Raw genomic sequence first — 19,992 nt, forward strand, 5'->3', positions numbered from 1 at the left:
TTGTAAGGGTATCTGCAGCTGTAAATATGAAAACATGTAATTTATTTACAGTGACAAACATAAGGACATAGCGAGGTGATGGAGCACCTGGCAGACGAGGAAAGAAAAAATCTTGATAGTTGCTAGGTGAGAAAAAGTATCAAAGGAAGCAAAACTTAGATAAGGTATGTGGTTGATAAAAGAGCTTCCCTGACTATACCAGGTGCCCAATCCACTCTCTGACCGTCCTAAAAGTAATACACAAGTGAGTACAAATGGATAAATATATATTGTGTATTTAAAGCGTATACATTTATATATATATAGCGCTTTATCAATCTACGACTGTTCAAAGCGCTTCAAAATTATTATTACCCGGTCACTGGATTCATAGCATTTCAAGCAGCCTGTTGAACACATCTTCTACTAGAATTTTGCAATATAAGGCCTTTCGGTGTCTGGGTGATCGATGATTTAGCTCAATTATAATTCTAATCCAATGATAAATCTCAAAGTCATCAAGAACATATCACACTCCTCTCAATCATGAAAATTAGAAATAAATCGCTCACCTCAAGAAAAGACACCGTGAAGAATAGTGGAATAGCGCCATCTTGCGTCTTGTTGACAACTGTCATTAGCATTGTTTTTTCCGTATCTTTCAAAGGTCTTTTATATATTTTTTTACTGGTTTATTTTGTATGCTCAAGCTTTCCTTTTTTAGTTTATTGCTTTTCGCGTGGGTTTCCCCACTCTGTTTTTGTATGTATTTTTTTTATTTCTCTCATTGTACCTATCTATCTATTCATCTATCTTCCTTTTCCTTCCATTATTCATGTCTTTTTGTTTTCTATTTTTCAATTTCTCTCATTGTACCTATCGATCTATTCATCTATTTTCCTTTCCTTCCATTATTCATAATAAGTAATTGATTTTGATGAAATATTGATATATTGATTATCAGTTCATTTATTCATTTATTAATTAACTGATTTTTAATCAATTGATTTATTCACTAATCCTTCACTTATTGCTAATTCCTTTATCTAATATTTTATTCACTTTATTTCTTAATTATTAGTTTATTAATTTTCTATTACTTTCTTCCCTTTTGCGTTCTTTCTCTTTTTATCGATCTCTCTATCTTTTTTCTCTATTCATATCTCTATTTCATGCTTCCTTTCTTGCTCCTGATGCACATACTACCTCATCTTTAATTTAACAGTGACTTGATAAAATGACACAGATTATTTATAATAATAATGATAACGTCATATTTTACCCAGGGAAGCCACTTCAGGTTTCAAAATTGTTCTTCCAACGGGCCCTGCTTAACATGATCATGTTATTATTACCCCGGTTTTAGCACGGCTTGTCAACATATGAATAATAATTGGCATTTATATAGCGCTTTATCAATCTACGACTGTTCAAAGCGCTTAAAAATTATTGTTGCCCGGTCACTGGATTCATAGCATTTCAAGCAGCCTGTTAAACACATTTTCTACTAGAATTTTGCAATATAAGGCCTTTCGGTGTCTGGGTGATTCGATGATTTAGCTCAATTATAATTCTAATCCAATGATAAAACTCAAAGTCATCAAGAACATATCACACTCCTCTCAATCATGAAAATTAGAAATAAATCGCTCACCTCAAGAAAAGACACCATGAAGAATAGTGGAATAGCGCCATCTCGCGTCTGGTTGACAACTGTCATTAGCATTGTTTTTTATTTTTTTTTATCTTTCAAAGGTTTTTTATTTTTTTATTTTTACTGATTTATTTGTATGCTCTAGCTTTCCTTTTTTTGTTTATTGCTTTTCGTTTTTCGTTTGGGTTTCCCCACTCTGTTTCTGTATGTATTTTTGTTTTATTTCTCTCATATCTATCTATATCTATCTATTTACCTATCTATCTATCTATCTATCTATCTATCTATCTATCTATCTATCTATCTATCTATCTATATATTCATCTATCTTCCTTTCCTTCCATAATTCATAAGTGATTGTTTTTGATGAATCAATTGATATATTGACTATCAGTTCATTTATTCATTAACTGATATTTAATCAATTCATTTATTCACTAATCCTTTCCTTATTGTTTATTCATTTATCTAATAATATTTTATACACTTCATTTTTTAATTATTAGTTTATTAATTTTCTATTACTTTCTTCCCTTTTCCTTCTTTCTCTTTTTATCGATTTTTAAAAATCTATTTTCTCTATTCATATCTTTATATCATGCTTCCTTTCTTGCTCCTGATGCACATACTACATCATCTTTAATATAAAACTGACTAGATAAAAAGACACGGATTCTTTATAATAATAACGTCATATTATTTTTACCCAGGGAAGCCACTTCAGTTCTCAAAACTATTCTTCCAGCGGGCCCTGCTTAACATGATCATGTTATTATTACCCCGGTTTTAGCACGGCTTGTCAACATAATATTAATGATAATTGACATTTATATTTCATTTCATTTCATTTTATTTTCTACAAATCAATCAAAATACAAAAACATATAACTCATTCCGAAATAATATGCAAAATTACAATATAAATGCAGATTCAAAGTGGATGGACCTAAAGTAAAGCTAAAGCTTGTTGTGGATAGGCACTTAACAAATAATTAATGTGTAATAATTGATAGCTAAAAATACTTACAGAAAAAATAGAGCTGAGCTCGGAAAAAGTTATAGAACTGGATAAGGACGAAAACAGACAACGTTACAAAGAACAGGGAAACACAGGTTACTATAGACAAGACAAGGAAGACAAAGCAAAACATAAAAGAAAGAAAGAAGGAAAGAAGACCCGTCTATTATATTGCTGTTCACGATTCCGACGTTTAAGGATGGCATGAAATATTTTGACAGAATTGGTCGTATGCCAATGAAATAGAAAATAGTATAGACGGGTCCTTTGTAAGGGTATCTGCAGCTGTAAATATGAAAACATGTAATTTATTTACAGTGACAAACATAAGGACATAGCGAGGTGATGGAGCACCTGGCAGACGAGGAAAGAAAAAATCTTGATAGTTGCTAGGTGAGAAAAAGTATCAAAGGAAGCAAAACTTAGATAAGGTATGTGGTTGATAAAAGAGCTTCCCTGACTACCAGGTGCCCAATCCACTCTCTGACCGTCCTAAAAGTAATACACAAGTGAGTACAAATGGATAAATATATATTGTGTATTTAAAGCGTATACATTTATATATATAGCGCTTTATCAATCTACGACTGTTCAAAGCGCTTCAAAATTATTATTACCCGGTCACTGGATTCATAGCATTTCAAGCAGCCTGTTAAACACATTTTCTACTAGAATTTTGCAATATAAGGCCTTTCGGTGTCTGGGTGATTCGATGATTTAGCTCAATTATAATTCTAATCCAATGATAAATCTCAAAGTCATCAAGAACATATCACACTCCTCTCAATCATGAAAATTAGAAATAAATCGCTCACCTCAAGGAAAGACACCGTGAAGAATAGTGGAATAGCGCCATCTTGCGTCTTGTTGACAACTGTCATTAGCATTGTTTTTTCCGTATCTTTCAAAGGTCTTTTATATATTTTTTTACTGGTTTATTTTGTATGCTCAAGCTTTCATTTTTTAGTTTATTGCTTTTCGCGTGGGTTTCCCCACTCTGTTTTTGTATGTATTTTTTTTATTTCTCTCATTGTACCTATCTATCTATTCATCTATCTTCCTTTTCCTTCCATTATTCATGTCTTTTTGTTTTCTATTTTTCAATTTCTCTCATTGTACCTATCGATCTATTCATCTATTTTCCTTTCCTTCCATTATTCATAATAAGTAATTGATTTTGTTGAAATATTGATATATTGATTATCAGTTCATTTATTCATTTATTAATTAACTGATTTTTAATCAATTGATTTATTCACTAATCCTTCACTTATTGCTAATTCCTTTATCTAATATTTTATTCACTTTATTTCTTAATTATTAGTTTATTAATTTTCTATTACTTTCTTCCCTTTTGCGTTCTTTCTCTTTTTATCGATCTCTCTATCTTTTTTCTCTATTCATATCTCTATTTCATGCTTCCTTTCTTGCTCCTGATGCACATACTACCTCATCTTTAATTTAACAGTGACTTGATAAAATGACACAGATTATTTATAATAATAATGATAACGTCATATTTTACCCAGGGAAGCCACTTCAGGTTTCAAAATTGTTCTTCCAACGGGCCCTGCTTAACATGATCATGTTATTATTACCCCGGTTTTAGCACGGCTTGTCAACATATGAATAATAATTGGCATTTATATAGCGCTTTATCAATCTACGACTGTTCAAAGCGCTTAAAAATTACTATTGCCCGGTCACTGGATTCATAGCATTTCAAGCAGCCTGTTAAACACATTTTCTACTAGAATTTTGCAATATAAGGCCTTTCGGTGTCTGGGTGATTCGATGATTTAGCTCAATTATAATTCTAATCCAATGATAAAACTCAAAGTCATCAAGAACATATCACACTCCTCTCAATCATGAAAATTAGAAATAAATCGCTCACCTCAAGAAAAGACACCATGAAGAATAGTGGAATAGCGCCATCTCGCGTCTGGTTGACAACTGTCATTAGCATTGTTTTTTATTTTTTTTTATCTTTCAAAGGTTTTTTATTTTTTTATTTTTACTGATTTATTTGTATGCTCTAGCTTTCCTTTTTTTGTTTATTGCTTTTCGTTTTTCGTTTGGGTTTCCCCACTCTGTTTCTGTATGTATTTTTGTTTTATTTCTCTCATATCTATCTATATCTATCTATTTACCTATCTATCTATCTATCTATCTATCTATCTATCTATCTATCTATCTATCTATCTATCTATCTATATATTCATCTATCTTCCTTTCCTTCCATAATTCATAAGTGATTGTTTTTGATGAATCAATTGATATATTGACTATCAGTTCATTTATTCATTAACTGATATTTAATCAATTCATTTATTCACTAATCCTTTCCTTATTGTTTATTCATTTATCTAATAATATTTTATACACTTCATTTTTTAATTATTAGTTTATTAATTTTCTATTACTTTCTTCCCTTTTCCTTCTTTCTCTTTTTATCGATTTTTAAAAATCTATTTTCTCTATTCATATCTTTATATCATGCTTCCTTTCTTGCTCCTGATGCACATACTACATCATCTTTAATATAAAACTGACTAGATAAAAAGACACGGATTCTTTATAATAATAACGTCATATTATTTTTACCCAGGGAAGCCACTTCAGTTCTCAAAACTATTCTTCCAGTGGGCCCTGCTTAACATGATCATGTTATTATTACCCCGGTTTTAGCACGGCTTGTCAACATAATATTAATGATAATTGACATTTATATTTCATTTCATTTCATTTTATTTTCTACAAATCAATCAAAATACAAAAACATATAACTCATTCCGAAATAATATGCAAAATTACAATATAAATGCAGATTCAAAGTGGATGGACCTAAAGTAAAGCTAAAGCTTGTTGTGGATAGGCACTTAACAAATAATTAATGTGTAATAATTGATAGCTAAAAATACTTACAGAAAAAATAGAGCTGAGCTCGGAAAAAGTTATAGAACTGGATAAGGACGAAAACAGACAACGTTACAAAGAACAGGGAAACACAGGTTACTATAGACAAGACAAGGAAGACAAAGCAAAACATAAAAGAAAGAAAGAAGGAAAGAAGACCCGTCTATTATATTGCTGTTCACGATTCCGACGTTTAAGGATGGCATGAAATATTTTGACAGAATTGGTCGTATGCCAATGAAATAGAAAATAGTATAGACGGGTCCTTTGTAAGGGTATCTGCAGCTGTAAATATGAAAACATGTAATTTATTTACAGTGACAAACATAAGGACATAGCGAGGTGATGGAGCACCTGGCAGACGAGGAAAGAAAAAATCTTGATAGTTGCTAGGTGAGAAAAAGTATCAAAGGAAGCAAAACTTAGATAAGGTATGTGGTTGATAAAAGAGCTTCCCTGACTACCAGGTGCCCAATCCACTCTCTGACCGTCCTAAAAGTAATACACAAGTGAGTACAAATGGATAAATATATATTGTGTATTTAAAGCGTATACATTTATATATATAGCGCTTTATCAATCTACGACTGTTCAAAGCGCTTCAAAATTATTATTACCCGGTCACTGGATTCATAGCATTTCAAGCAGCCTGTTAAACACATTTTCTACTAGAATTTTGCAATATAAGGCCTTTCGGTGTCTGGGTGATTCGATGATTTAGCTCAATTATAATTCTAATCCAATGATAAATCTCAAAGTCATCAAGAACATATCACACTCCTCTCAATCATGAAAATTAGAAATAAATCGCTCACCTCAAGGAAAGACACCGTGAAGAATAGTGGAATAGCGCCATCTTGCGTCTTGTTGACAACTGTCATTAGCATTGTTTTTTCCGTATCTTTCAAAGGTCTTTTATATATTTTTTTACTGGTTTATTTTGTATGCTCAAGCTTTCATTTTTTAGTTTATTGCTTTTCGCGTGGGTTTCCCCACTCTGTTTTTGTATGTATTTTTTTTATTTCTCTCATTGTACCTATCTATCTATTCATCTATCTTCCTTTTCCTTCCATTATTCATGTCTTTTTGTTTTCTATTTTTCAATTTCTCTCATTGTACCTATCGATCTATTCATCTATTTTCCTTTCCTTCCATTATTCATAATAAGTAATTGATTTTGTTGAAATATTGATATATTGATTATCAGTTCATTTATTCATTTATTAATTAACTGATTTTTAATCAATTGATTTATTCACTAATCCTTCACTTATTGCTAATTCCTTTATCTAATATTTTATTCACTTTATTTCTTAATTATTAGTTTATTAATTTTCTATTACTTTCTTCCCTTTTGCGTTCTTTCTCTTTTTATCGATCTCTCTATCTTTTTTCTCTATTCATATCTCTATTTCATGCTTCCTTTCTTGCTCCTGATGCACATACTACCTCATCTTTAATTTAACAGTGACTTGATAAAATGACACAGATTATTTATAATAATAATGATAACGTCATATTTTACCCAGGGAAGCCACTTCAGGTTTCAAAATTGTTCTTCCAACGGGCCCTGCTTAACATGATCATGTTATTATTACCCCGGTTTTAGCACGGCTTGTCAACATATGAATAATAATTGGCATTTATATAGCGCTTTATCAATCTACGACTGTTCAAAGCGCTTAAAAATTACTATTGCCCGGTCACTGGATTCATAGCATTTCAAGCAGCCTGTTAAACACATTTTCTACTAGAATTTTGCAATATAAGGCCTTTCGGTGTCTGGGTGATTCGATGATTTAGCTCAATTATAATTCTAATCCAATGATAAAACTCAAAGTCATCAAGAACATATCACACTCCTCTCAATCATGAAAATTAGAAATAAATCGCTCACCTCAAGAAAAGACACCATGAAGAATAGTGGAATAGCGCCATCTCGCGTCTGGTTGACAACTGTCATTAGCATTGTTTTTTATTTTTTTTTTATCTTTCAAAGGTTTTTTATTTTTTTATTTTTACTGATTTATTTGTATGCTCTAGCTTTCCTTTTTTTGTTTATTGCTTTTCGTTTTTCGTTTGGGTTTCCCCACTCTGTTTCTGTATGTATTTTTGTTTTATTTCTCTCATATCTATCTATATCTATCTATTTACCTATCTATCTATCTATCTATCTATCTATCTATCTATCTATCTATCTATATATTCATCTATCTTCCTTTCCTTCCATAATTCATAAGTGATTGTTTTTGATGAATCAATTGATATATTGACTATCAGTTCATTTATTCATTAACTGATATTTAATCAATTCATTTATTCACTAATCCTTTCCTTATTGTTTATTCATTTATCTAATAATATTTTATACACTTCATTTTTTAATTATTAGTTTATTAATTTTCTATTACTTTCTTCCCTTTTCCTTCTTTCTCTTTTTATCGATTTTTAAAAATCTATTTTCTCTATTCATATCTTTATATCATGCTTCCTTTCTTGCTCCTGATGCACATACTACATCATCTTTAATATAAAACTGACTAGATAAAAAGACACGGATTCTTTATAATAATAACGTCATATTATTTTTACCCAGGGAAGCCACTTCAGTTCTCAAAACTATTCTTCCAGTGGGCCCTGCTTAACATGATCATGTTATTATTACCCCGGTTTTAGCACGGCTTGTCAACATAATATTAATGATAATTGACATTTATATTTCATTTCATTTCATTTTATTTTCTACAAATCAATCAAAATACAAAAACATATAACTCATTCCGAAATAATATGCAAAATTACAATATAAATGCAGATTCAAAGTGGATGGACCTAAAGTAAAGCTAAAGCTTGTTGTGGATAGGCACTTAACAAATAATTAATGTGTAATAATTGATAGCTAAAAATACTTACAGAAAAAATAGAGCTGAGCTCGGAAAAAGTTATAGAACTGGATAAGGACGAAAACAGACAACGTTACAAAGAACAGGGAAACACAGGTTACTATAGACAAGACAAGGAAGACAAAGCAAAACATAAAAGAAAGAAAGAAGGAAAGAAGACCCGTCTATTATATTGCTGTTCACGATTCCGACGTTTAAGGATGGCATGAAATATTTTGACAGAATTGGTCGTATGCCAATGAAATAGAAAATAGTATAGACGGGTCCTTTGTAAGGGTATCTGCAGCTGTAAATATGAAAACATGTAATTTATTTACAGTGACAAACATAAGGACATAGCGAGGTGATGGAGCACCTGGCAGACGAGGAAAGAAAAAATCTTGATAGTTGCTAGGTGAGAAAAAGTATCAAAGGAAGCAAAACTTAGATAAGGTATGTGGTTGATAAAAGAGCTTCCCTGACTACCAGGTGCCCAATCCACTCTCTGACCGTCCTAAAAGTAATACACAAGTGAGTACAAATGGATAAATATATATTGTGTATTTAAAGCGTATACATTTATATATATAGCGCTTTATCAATCTACGACTGTTCAAAGCGCTTCAAAATTATTATTACCCGGTCACTGGATTCATAGCATTTCAAGCAGCCTGTTAAACACATTTTCTACTAGAATTTTGCAATATAAGGCCTTTCGGTGTCTGGGTGATTCGATGATTTAGCTCAATTATAATTCTAATCCAATGATAAATCTCAAAGTCATCAAGAACATATCACACTCCTCTCAATCATGAAAATTAGAAATAAATCGCTCACCTCAAGGAAAGACACCGTGAAGAATAGTGGAATAGCGCCATCTTGCGTCTTGTTGACAACTGTCATTAGCATTGTTTTTTCCGTATCTTTCAAAGGTCTTTTATATATTTTTTTACTGGTTTATTTTGTATGCTCAAGCTTTCATTTTTTAGTTTATTGCTTTTCGCGTGGGTTTCCCCACTCTGTTTTTGTATGTATTTTTTTTATTTCTCTCATTGTACCTATCTATCTATTCATCTATCTTCCTTTTCCTTCCATTATTCATGTCTTTTTGTTTTCTATTTTTCAATTTCTCTCATTGTACCTATCGATCTATTCATCTATTTTCCTTTCCTTCCATTATTCATAATAAGTAATTGATTTTGTTGAAATATTGATATATTGATTATCAGTTCATTTATTCATTTATTAATTAACTGATTTTTAATCAATTGATTTATTCACTAATCCTTCACTTATTGCTAATTCCTTTATCTAATATTTTATTCACTTTATTTCTTAATTATTAGTTTATTAATTTTCTATTACTTTCTTCCCTTTTGCGTTCTTTCTCTTTTTATCGATCTCTCTATCTTTTTTCTCTATTCATATCTCTATTTCATGCTTCCTTTCTTGCTCCTGATGCACATACTACCTCATCTTTAATTTAACAGTGACTTGATAAAATGACACAGATTATTTATAATAATAATGATAACGTCATATTTTACCCAGGGAAGCCACTTCAGGTTTCAAAATTGTTCTTCCAACGGGCCCTGCTTAACATGATCATGTTATTATTACCCCGGTTTTAGCACGGCTTGTCAACATATGAATAATAATTGGCATTTATATAGCGCTTTATCAATCTACGACTGTTCAAAGCGCTTAAAAATTATTATTGCCCGGTCACTGGATTCATAGCATTTCAAGCAGCCTGTTAAACACATTTTCTACTAGAATTTTGCAATATAAGGCCTTTCGGTGTCTGGGTGATTCGATGATTTAGCTCAATTATAATTCTAATCCAATGATAAAACTCAAAGTCATCAAGAACATATCACACTCCTCTCAATCATGAAAATTAGAAATAAATCGCTCACCTCAAGAAAAGACACCATGAAGAATAGTGGAATAGCGCCATCTCGCGTCTGGTTGACAACTGTCATTAGCATTGTTTTTTATTTTTTTTTATCTTTCAAAGGTTTTTTATTTTTTTATTTTTACTGATTTATTTGTATGCTCTAGCTTTCCTTTTTTTGTTTATTGCTTTTCGTTTTTCGTTTGGGTTTCCCCACTCTGTTTCTGTATGTATTTTTGTTTTATTTCTCTCATATCTATCTATATCTATCTATTTACCTATCTATCTATCTATCTATCTATCTATCTATCTATCTATCTATCTATCTATCTATATATTCATCTATCTTCCTTTCCTTCCATAATTCATAAGTGATTGTTTTTGATGAATCAATTGATATATTGACTATCAGTTCATTTATTCATTAACTGATATTTAATCAATTCATTTATTCACTAATCCTTTCCTTATTGTTTATTCATTTATCTAATAATATTTTATACACTTCATTTTTTAATTATTAGTTTATTAATTTTCTATTACTTTCTTCCCTTTTCCTTCTTTCTCTTTTTATCGATTTTAAAAAATCTATTTTCTCTATTCATATCTTTATATCATGCTTCCTTTCTTGCTCCTGATGCACATACTACATCATCTTTAATATAAAACTGACTAGATAAAAAGACACGGATTCTTTATAATAATAACGTCATATTATTTTTACCCAGGGAAGCCACTTCAGTTCTCAAAACTATTCTTCCAGTGGGCCCTGCTTAACATGATCATGTTATTATTACCCCGGTTTTAGCACGGCTTGTCAACATAATATTAATGATAATTGACATTTATATTTCATTTCATTTCATTTTATTTTCTACAAATCAATCAAAATACAAAAACATATAACTCATTCCGAAATAATATGCAAAATTACAATATAAATGCAGATTCAAAGTGGATGGACCTAAAGTAAAGCTAAAGCTTGTTGTGGATAGGCACTTAACAAATAATTAATGTGTAATAATTGATAGCTAAAAATACTTACAGAAAAAATAGAGCTGAGCTCGGAAAAAGTTATAGAACTGGATAAGGACGAAAACAGACAACGTTACAAAGAACAGGGAAACACAGGTTACTATAGACAAGACAAGGAAGACAAAGCAAAACATAAAAGAAAGAAAGAAGGAAAGAAGACCCGTCTATTATATTGCTGTTCACGATTCCGACGTTTAAGGATGGCATGAAATATTTTGACAGAATTGGTCGTATGCCAATGAAATAGAAAATAGTATAGACGGGTCCTTTGTAAGGGTATCTGCAGCTGTAAATATGAAAACATGTAATTTATTTACAGTGACAAACATAAGGACATAGCGAGGTGATGGAGCACCTGGCAGACGAGGAAAGAAAAAATCTTGATAGTTGCTAGGTGAGAAAAAGTATCAAAGGAAGCAAAACTTAGATAAGGTATGTGGTTGATAAAAGAGCTTCCCTGACTACCAGGTGCCCAATCCACTCTCTGACCGTCCTAAAAGTAATACACAAGTGAGTACAAATGGATAAATATATATTGTGTATTTAAAGCGTATACATTTATATATATAGCGCTTTATCAATCTACGACTGTTCAAAGCGCTTCAAAATTATTATTACCCGGTCACTGGATTCATAGCATTTCAAGCAGCCTGTTAAACACATTTTCTACTAGAATTTTGCAATATAAGGCCTTTCGGTGTCTGGGTGATTCGATGATTTAGCTCAATTATAATTCTAATCCAATGATAAATCTCAAAGTCATCAAGAACATATCACACTCCTCTCAATCATGAAAATTAGAAATAAATCGCTCACCTCAAGGAAAGACACCGTGAAGAATAGTGGAATAGCGCTATCTTGCGTCTTGTTGACAACTGTCATTAGCATTGTTTTTTCCGTATCTTTCAAAGGTCTTTTATATATTTTTTTACTGGTTTATTTTGTATGCTCAAGCTTTCCTTTTTTAGTTTATTGCTTTTCGCGTGGGTTTCCCCACTCTGTTTTTGTATGTATTTTTTTTATTTCTCTCATTGTACCTATCTATCTATTCATCTATCTTCCTTTTCCTTCCATTATTCTATTTTTCAATTTCTCTCATTGTACCTATCGATCTATTCATCTATTTTCCTTTCCTTCCATTATTCATAATAAGTAATTGATTTTGTTGAAATATTGATATATTGATTATCAGTTCATTTATTCATTTATTAATTAACTGATTTTTAATCAATTGATTTATTCACTAATCCTTCACTTATTGCTAATTCCTTTATCTAATATTTTATTCACTTTATTTCTTAATCATTAGTTTATTAATTTTCTATTACTTTCTTCCCTTTTGCGTTCTTTCTCTTTTTATCGATCTCTCTATCTTTTTTCTCTATTCATATCTCTATTTCATGCTTCCTTTCTTGCTCCTGATGCACATACTACCTCATCTTTAATTTAACAGTGACTTGATAAAATGACACAGATTATTTATAATAATAATGATAACGTCATATTTTACCCAGGGAAGCCACTTCAGGTTTCAAAATTGTTCTTCCAACGGGCCCTGCTTAACATGATCATGTTATTATTACCCCGGTTTTAGCACGGCTTGTCAACATATGAATAATAATTGGCATTTATATAGCGCTTTATCAATCTACGACTGTTCAAAGCGCTTAAAAATTATTATTGCCCGGTCACTGGATTCATAGCATTTCAAGCAGCCTGTTAAACACATTTTCTACTAGAATTTTGCAATATAAGGCCTTTCGGTGTCTGGGTGATTCGATGATTTAGCTCAATTATAATTCTAATCCAATGATAAAACTCAAAGTCATCAAGAACATATCACACTCCTCTCAATCATGAAAATTAGAAATAAATCGCTCACCTCAAGAAAAGACACCATGAAGAATAGTGGAATAGCGCCATCTCGCGTCTGGTTGACAACTGTCATTAGCATTGTTTTTTATTTTTTTTTATCTTTCAAAGGTTTTTTATTTTTTTATTTTTACTGATTTATTTGTATGCTCTAGCTTTCCTTTTTTTGTTTATTGCTTTTCGTTTTTCGTTTGGGTTTCCCCACTCTGTTTCTGTATGTATTTTTGTTTTATTTCTCTCATATCTATCTATATCTATCTATTTACCTATCTATCTATCTATCTATCTATCTATCTATCTATCTATCTATCTATCTATCTATCTATATATTCATCTATCTTCCTTTCCTTCCATAATTCATAAGTGATTGTTTTTGATGAATCAATTGATATATTGACTATCAGTTCATTTATTCATTAACTGATATTTAATCAATTCATTTATTCACTAATCCTTTCCTTATTGTTTATTCATTTATCTAATAATATTTTATACACTTCATTTTTTAATTATTAGTTTATTAATTTTCTATTACTTTCTTCCCTTTTCCTTCTTTCTCTTTTTATCGATTTTTAAAAATCTATTTTCTCTATTCATATCTTTATATCATGCTTCCTTTCTTGCTCCTGATGCACATACTACATCATCTTTAATATAAAACTGACTAGATAAAAAGACACGGATTCTTTATAATAATAACGTCATATTATTTTTACCCAGGGAAGCCACTTCAGTTCTCAAAACTATTCTTCCAGTGGGCCCTGCTTAACATGATCATGTTATTATTACCCCGGTTTTAGCACGGCTTGTCAACATAATATTAATGATAATTGGCATTTATATTTCATTTCATTTCATTTTATTTTCTACAAATCAATCAAAATACAAAAACATATAACTCATTCCGAAATAATATGCAAAATTACAATATAAATGCAGATTCAAAGTGGATGGACCTAAAGTAAAGCTAAAGCTTGTTGTGGATAGGCACTTAACAAATAATTAATGTGTAATAATTGATAGCTAAAAATACTTACAGAAAAAATAGAGCTGAGCTCGGAAAAAGTTATAGAACTGGATAAGGACGAAAACAGACAACGTTACAAAGAACAGGGAAACACAGGTTACTATAGACAAGACAAGGAAGACAAAGCAAAACATAAAAGAAAGAAAGAAGGAAAGAAGACCCGTCTATTATATTGCTGTTCACGATTCCGACGTTTAAGGATGGCATGAAATATTTTGACAGAATTGGTCGTATGCCAATGAAATAGAAAATAGTATAGACGGGTCCTTTGTAAGGGTATCTGCAGCTGTAAATATGAAAACATGTAATTTATTTACAGTGACAAACATAAGGACATAGCGAGGTGATGGAGCACCTGGCAGACGAGGAAAGAAAAAATCTTGATAGTTGCTAGGTGAGAAAAAGTATCAAAGGAAGCAAAACTTAGATAAGGTATGTGGTTGATAAAAGAGCTTCCCTGACTACCAGGTGCCCAATCCACTCTCTGACCGTCCTAAAAGTAATACACAAGTGAGTACAAATGGATAAATATATATTGTGTATTTAAAGCGTATACATTTATATATATAGCGCTTTATCAATCTACGACTGTTCAAAGCGCTTCAAAATTATTATTACCCGGTCACTGGATTCATAGCATTTCAAGCAGCCTGTTAAACACATTTTCTACTAGAATTTTGCAATATAAGGCCTTTCGGTGTCTGGGTGATTCGATGATTTAGCTCAATTATAATTCTAATCCAATGATAAATCTCAAAGTCACCAAGAACATATCACACTCCTCTCAATCATGAAATTAAGAAATAAATCGCTCACCTCAAGAAAAGACACCATAAAGAATAGTTGAATAGCGCCATCTCGCGTCTTGTTGACAACTGTCATTAGCATTGCTTTTTCGTATCTTTCAAAGGTTTTTTCTTTCTTTATTTTTACTGGTTTATTTTGTATGCTCTAGCTTTCCTTTTTTTTGTTTATTGCTTTTCGTTTTTCGTTTGGGTTTCCCCACTCTGTTTCTGTATCTATTTTTGTTTTATTTCTCTTATTGTACCTATCTATCTATATCTATTTATCTATCTATCTTCCTTTCCTTCCATAATTCATAATAAGTGATTGTTTTTTATGAATCAATAGTTGATATATTGATTATCAGTTCATATATTCATTAACTGATATTTAATCAATTGATTTATTCACTAATCCTTCACTTATTGTTTATTCATTTATCTAATAATATTTTATACACTTCATTTTTTAATTATTGATTTTCTATTACTTTCTTCCCTTTTCCTTTCTTTCTCTTTTTATCGATTTGTTTTATCTATTTTCTCGATTCATATCTTTATATCATGCTTCCTTTCTTGCTCCTGATGCACATACTACATCATCTTTGATATAAAACTGACTAGATAAAAAGACACGGATTCTTTATAACAATAACGTGATATTTTACCCAGGGAAGCCACTTCAGTTCTCAAAACTGTTCTTCCAGCAGGCCCTGCTTAACTGATCATGTTATTATTACCCCGGTTTTAGCACGGTTTGTCAACATAATATTGATAATAATTGGCATTTATATAGCGCTTTATCAATCTACGACTGTTCAAAGCGCTTAAAAATTATTATTGCCCGGTCACTGGATTCATAGCATTTCAAGCAGCCTGTTAAACACATTTTCTACTAGAATTTTGCAATATAAGGCCTTTCGGTGTCTGGGTGATTCGATGATTTAGCTCAATTATAATTCTAATCCAATGATAAAACTCAAAGTCATCAAGAACATATCACACTCCTCTCAATCATGAAAATTTGTAATAAATCGCTCACCTCAAGAAAAGACACCATGAAGAATAGTGGAATAGCGCCATCTCGCGTCTTGTTGACAACTGTCATTAGCATTGTTTTTTCCGTATCTTTTAAAGGTTTTTTATACATTTTTTTACTGGTTTATTTTGTATGCTCAAGCTTTCCTTTTTTAGTTTATTGCTTTTCGCTTGGGTTTCCCCACTCTGTTTTTGTATGTATTTTTATTTTATTTCTCTCATTGTACCTATCTATCTATTCATCTATCTTCCTTTTCCTTCCATTATTCATGTCTTTTTGTTTTCTATTTTTCAATTTCTCTCATTGTACCTATCGATCTATTTTCCTTTCCTTCCATTATTCATAATAAGTAATTGATTTTGATGAAATATTGATATATTGATTATCAGTTCATTTATTCATTAACTGATTTTTAATCAATTGATTTATTCACTAATCCTTCACTTATTGCTAATTCCTTTATCTAATATTTTATTCACTTTATTTCTTAATTATTAGTTTATTAATTTTCTATTACTTTCTTCCCTTTTGCGTTCTTTCTCTTTTTATCGATCTCTCTATCTTTTTTCTCTATTCATATCTCTATTTCATGCTTCCTTTCTTGCTCCTGATGCACATACTACCTCATCTTTAATTTAACAGTGACTTGATAAAATGACACAGATTATTTATAATAATAATGATAACGTCATATTTTACCCAGGGAAGCCACTTCAGGTTTCAAAATTGTTCTTCCAACGGGCCCTGCTTAACATGATCATGTTATTATTACCCCGGTTTTAGCACGGCTTGTCAACATATGAATAATAATTGGCATTTATATAGCGCTTTATCAATCTACGACTGTTCAAAGCGCTTAAAAATTATTATTGCCCGGTCACTGGATTCATAGCATTTCAAGCAGCCTGTTAAACACATTTTCTACTAGAATTTTGCAATATAAGGCCTTTCGGTGTCTGGGTGATTCGATGATTTAGCTCAATTATAATTCTAATCCAATGATAAAACTCAAAGTCATCAAGAACATATCACACTCCTCTCAATCATGAAAATTAGAAATAAATCGCTCACCTCAAGAAAAGACACCATGAAGAATAGTGGAATAGCGCCATCTCGCGTCTGGTTGACAACTGTCATTAGCATTGTTTTTTATTTTTTTTTATCTTTCAAAGGTTTTTTATTTTTTTATTTTTACTGCATGATTTATTTGTATGCTCTAGCTTTCCTTTTTTTGTTTATTGCTTTTCGTTTTTCGTTTGGGTTTCCCCACTCTGTTTCTGTATGTATTTTTGTTTTATTTCTCTCATATCTATCTATATCTATCTATTTACCTATCTATCTATCTATCTATCTATCTATCTATCTATCTATCTATCTATCTATATATTCATCTATCTTCCTTTCCTTCCATAATTCATAAGTGATTGTTTTTGATGAATCAATTGATATATTGACTATCAGTTCATTTATTCATTAACTGATATTTAATCAATTCATTTATTCACTAATCCTTTCCTTATTGTTTATTCATTTATCTAATAATATTTTATACACTTCATTTTTTAATTATTAGTTTATTAATTTTCTATTACTTTCTTCCCTTTTCCTTCTTTCTCTTTTTATCGATTTTAAAAAATCTATTTTCTCTATTCATATCTTTATATCATGCTTCCTTTCTTGCTCCTGATGCACATACTACATCATCTTTAATATAAAACTGACTAGATAAAAAGACACGGATTCTTTATAATAATAACGTCATATTATTTTTACCCAGGGAAGCCACTTCAGTTCTCAAAACTATTCTTCCAGTGGGCCCTGCTTAACATGATCATGTTATTATTACCCCGGTTTTAGCACGGCTTGTCAACATAATATTAATGATAATTGGCATTTATATTTCATTTCATTTCATTTTATTTTCTACAAATCAATCAAAATACAAAAACATATAACTCATTCCGAAATAATATGCAAAATTACAATATAAATGCAGATTCAAAGTGGATGGACCTAAAGTAAAGCTAAAGCTTGTTGTGGATAGGCACTTAACAAATAATTAATGTGTAATAATTGATAGCTAAAAATACTTACAGAAAAAATAGAGCTGAGCTCGGAAAAAGTTATAGAACTGGATAAGGACGAAAACAGACAACGTTACAAAGAACAGGGAAACACAGGTTACTATAGACAAGACAAGGAAGACAAAGCAAAACATAAAAGAAAGAAAGAAGGAAAGAAGACCCGTCTATTATATTGCTGTTCACGATTCCGACGTTTAAGGATGGCATGAAATATTTTGACAGAATTGGTCGTATGCCAATGAAATAGAAAATAGTATAGACGGGTCCTTTGTAAGGGTATCTGCAGCTGTAAATATGAAAACATGTAATTTATTTACAGTGACAAACATAAGGACATAGCGAGGTGATGGAGCACCTGGCAGACGAGGAAAGAAAAAATCTTGATAGTTGCTAGGTGAGAAAAAGTATCAAAGGAAGCAAAACTTAGATAAGGTATGTGGTTGATAAAAGAGCTTCCCTGACTACCAGGTGCCCAATCCACTCTCTGACCGTCCTAAAAGTAATACACAAGTGAGTACAAATGGATAAATATATATTGTGTATTTAAAGCGTATACATTTATATATATAGCGCTTTATCAATCTACGACTGTTCAAAGCGCTTCAAAATTATTATTACCCGGTCACTGGATTCATAGCATTTCAAGCAGCCTGTTAAACACATTTTCTACTAGAATTTTGCAATATAAGGCCTTTCGGTGTCTGGGTGATTCGATGATTTAGCTCGATTATAATTCTAATCCAATGATAAATCTCAAAGTCATCAAGAACATATCACACTCCTCTCAATCATGAAATTAAGAAATAAATCGCTCACCTCAAGAAAAGACACCATAAAGAATAGTTGAATAGCGCCATCTCGCGTCTTGTTGACAACTGTCATTAGCATTGCTTTTTCGTATCTTTCAAAGGTTTTTTCTTTCTTTATTTTTACTGGTTTATTTTGTATGCTCTAGCTTTCCTTTTTTTTGTTTATTGCTTTTCGTTTTTCGTTTGGGTTTCCCCACTCTGTTTCTGTATCTATTTTTGTTTTATTTCTCTTATTGTACCTATCTATCTATATCTATTTATCTATCTATCTTCCTTTCCTTCCATAATTCATAATAAGTGATTGTTTTTGATGAATCAATAGTTGATATATTGATTATCAGTTCATATATTCATTAACTGATATTTAATCAATTGATTTATTCACTAATCCTTCACTTATTGTTTATTCATTTATCTAATAATATTTTATACACTTCATTTTTTAATTATTGATTTTCTATTACTTTCTTCCCTTTTCCTTTCTTTCTCTTTTTATCGATTTGTTTTATCTATTTTCTCGATTCATATCTTTATATCATGCTTCCTTTCTTGCTCCTGATGCACATACTACATCATCTTTGATATAAAACTGACTAGATAAAAAGACACGGATTCTTTATAACAATAACGTGATATTTTACCCAGGGAAGCCACTTCAGTTCTCAAAACTGTTCTTCCAGCAGGCCCTGCTTAACTGATCATGTTATTATTACCCCGGTTTTAGCACGGTTTGTCAACATAATATTGATAATAATTGGCATTTATATAGCGCTTTATCAATCTACGACTGTTCAAAGCGCTTAAAAATTATTATTGCCCGGTCACTGGATTCATAGCATTTCAAGCAGCCTGTTAAACACATTTTCTACTAGAATTTTGCAATATAAGGCCTTTCGGTGTCTGGGTGATTCGATGATTTAGCTCAATTATAATTCTAATCCAATGATAAAACTCAAAGTCATCAAGAACATATCACACTCCTCTCAATCATGAAA

Source organism: Lytechinus pictus, chromosome 15 (assembly GCF_037042905.1).
Source record: "Lytechinus pictus isolate F3 Inbred chromosome 15, Lp3.0, whole genome shotgun sequence".
NCBI classification, from domain to species: Eukaryota; Metazoa; Echinodermata; class Echinoidea; order Temnopleuroida; family Toxopneustidae; genus Lytechinus; species Lytechinus pictus.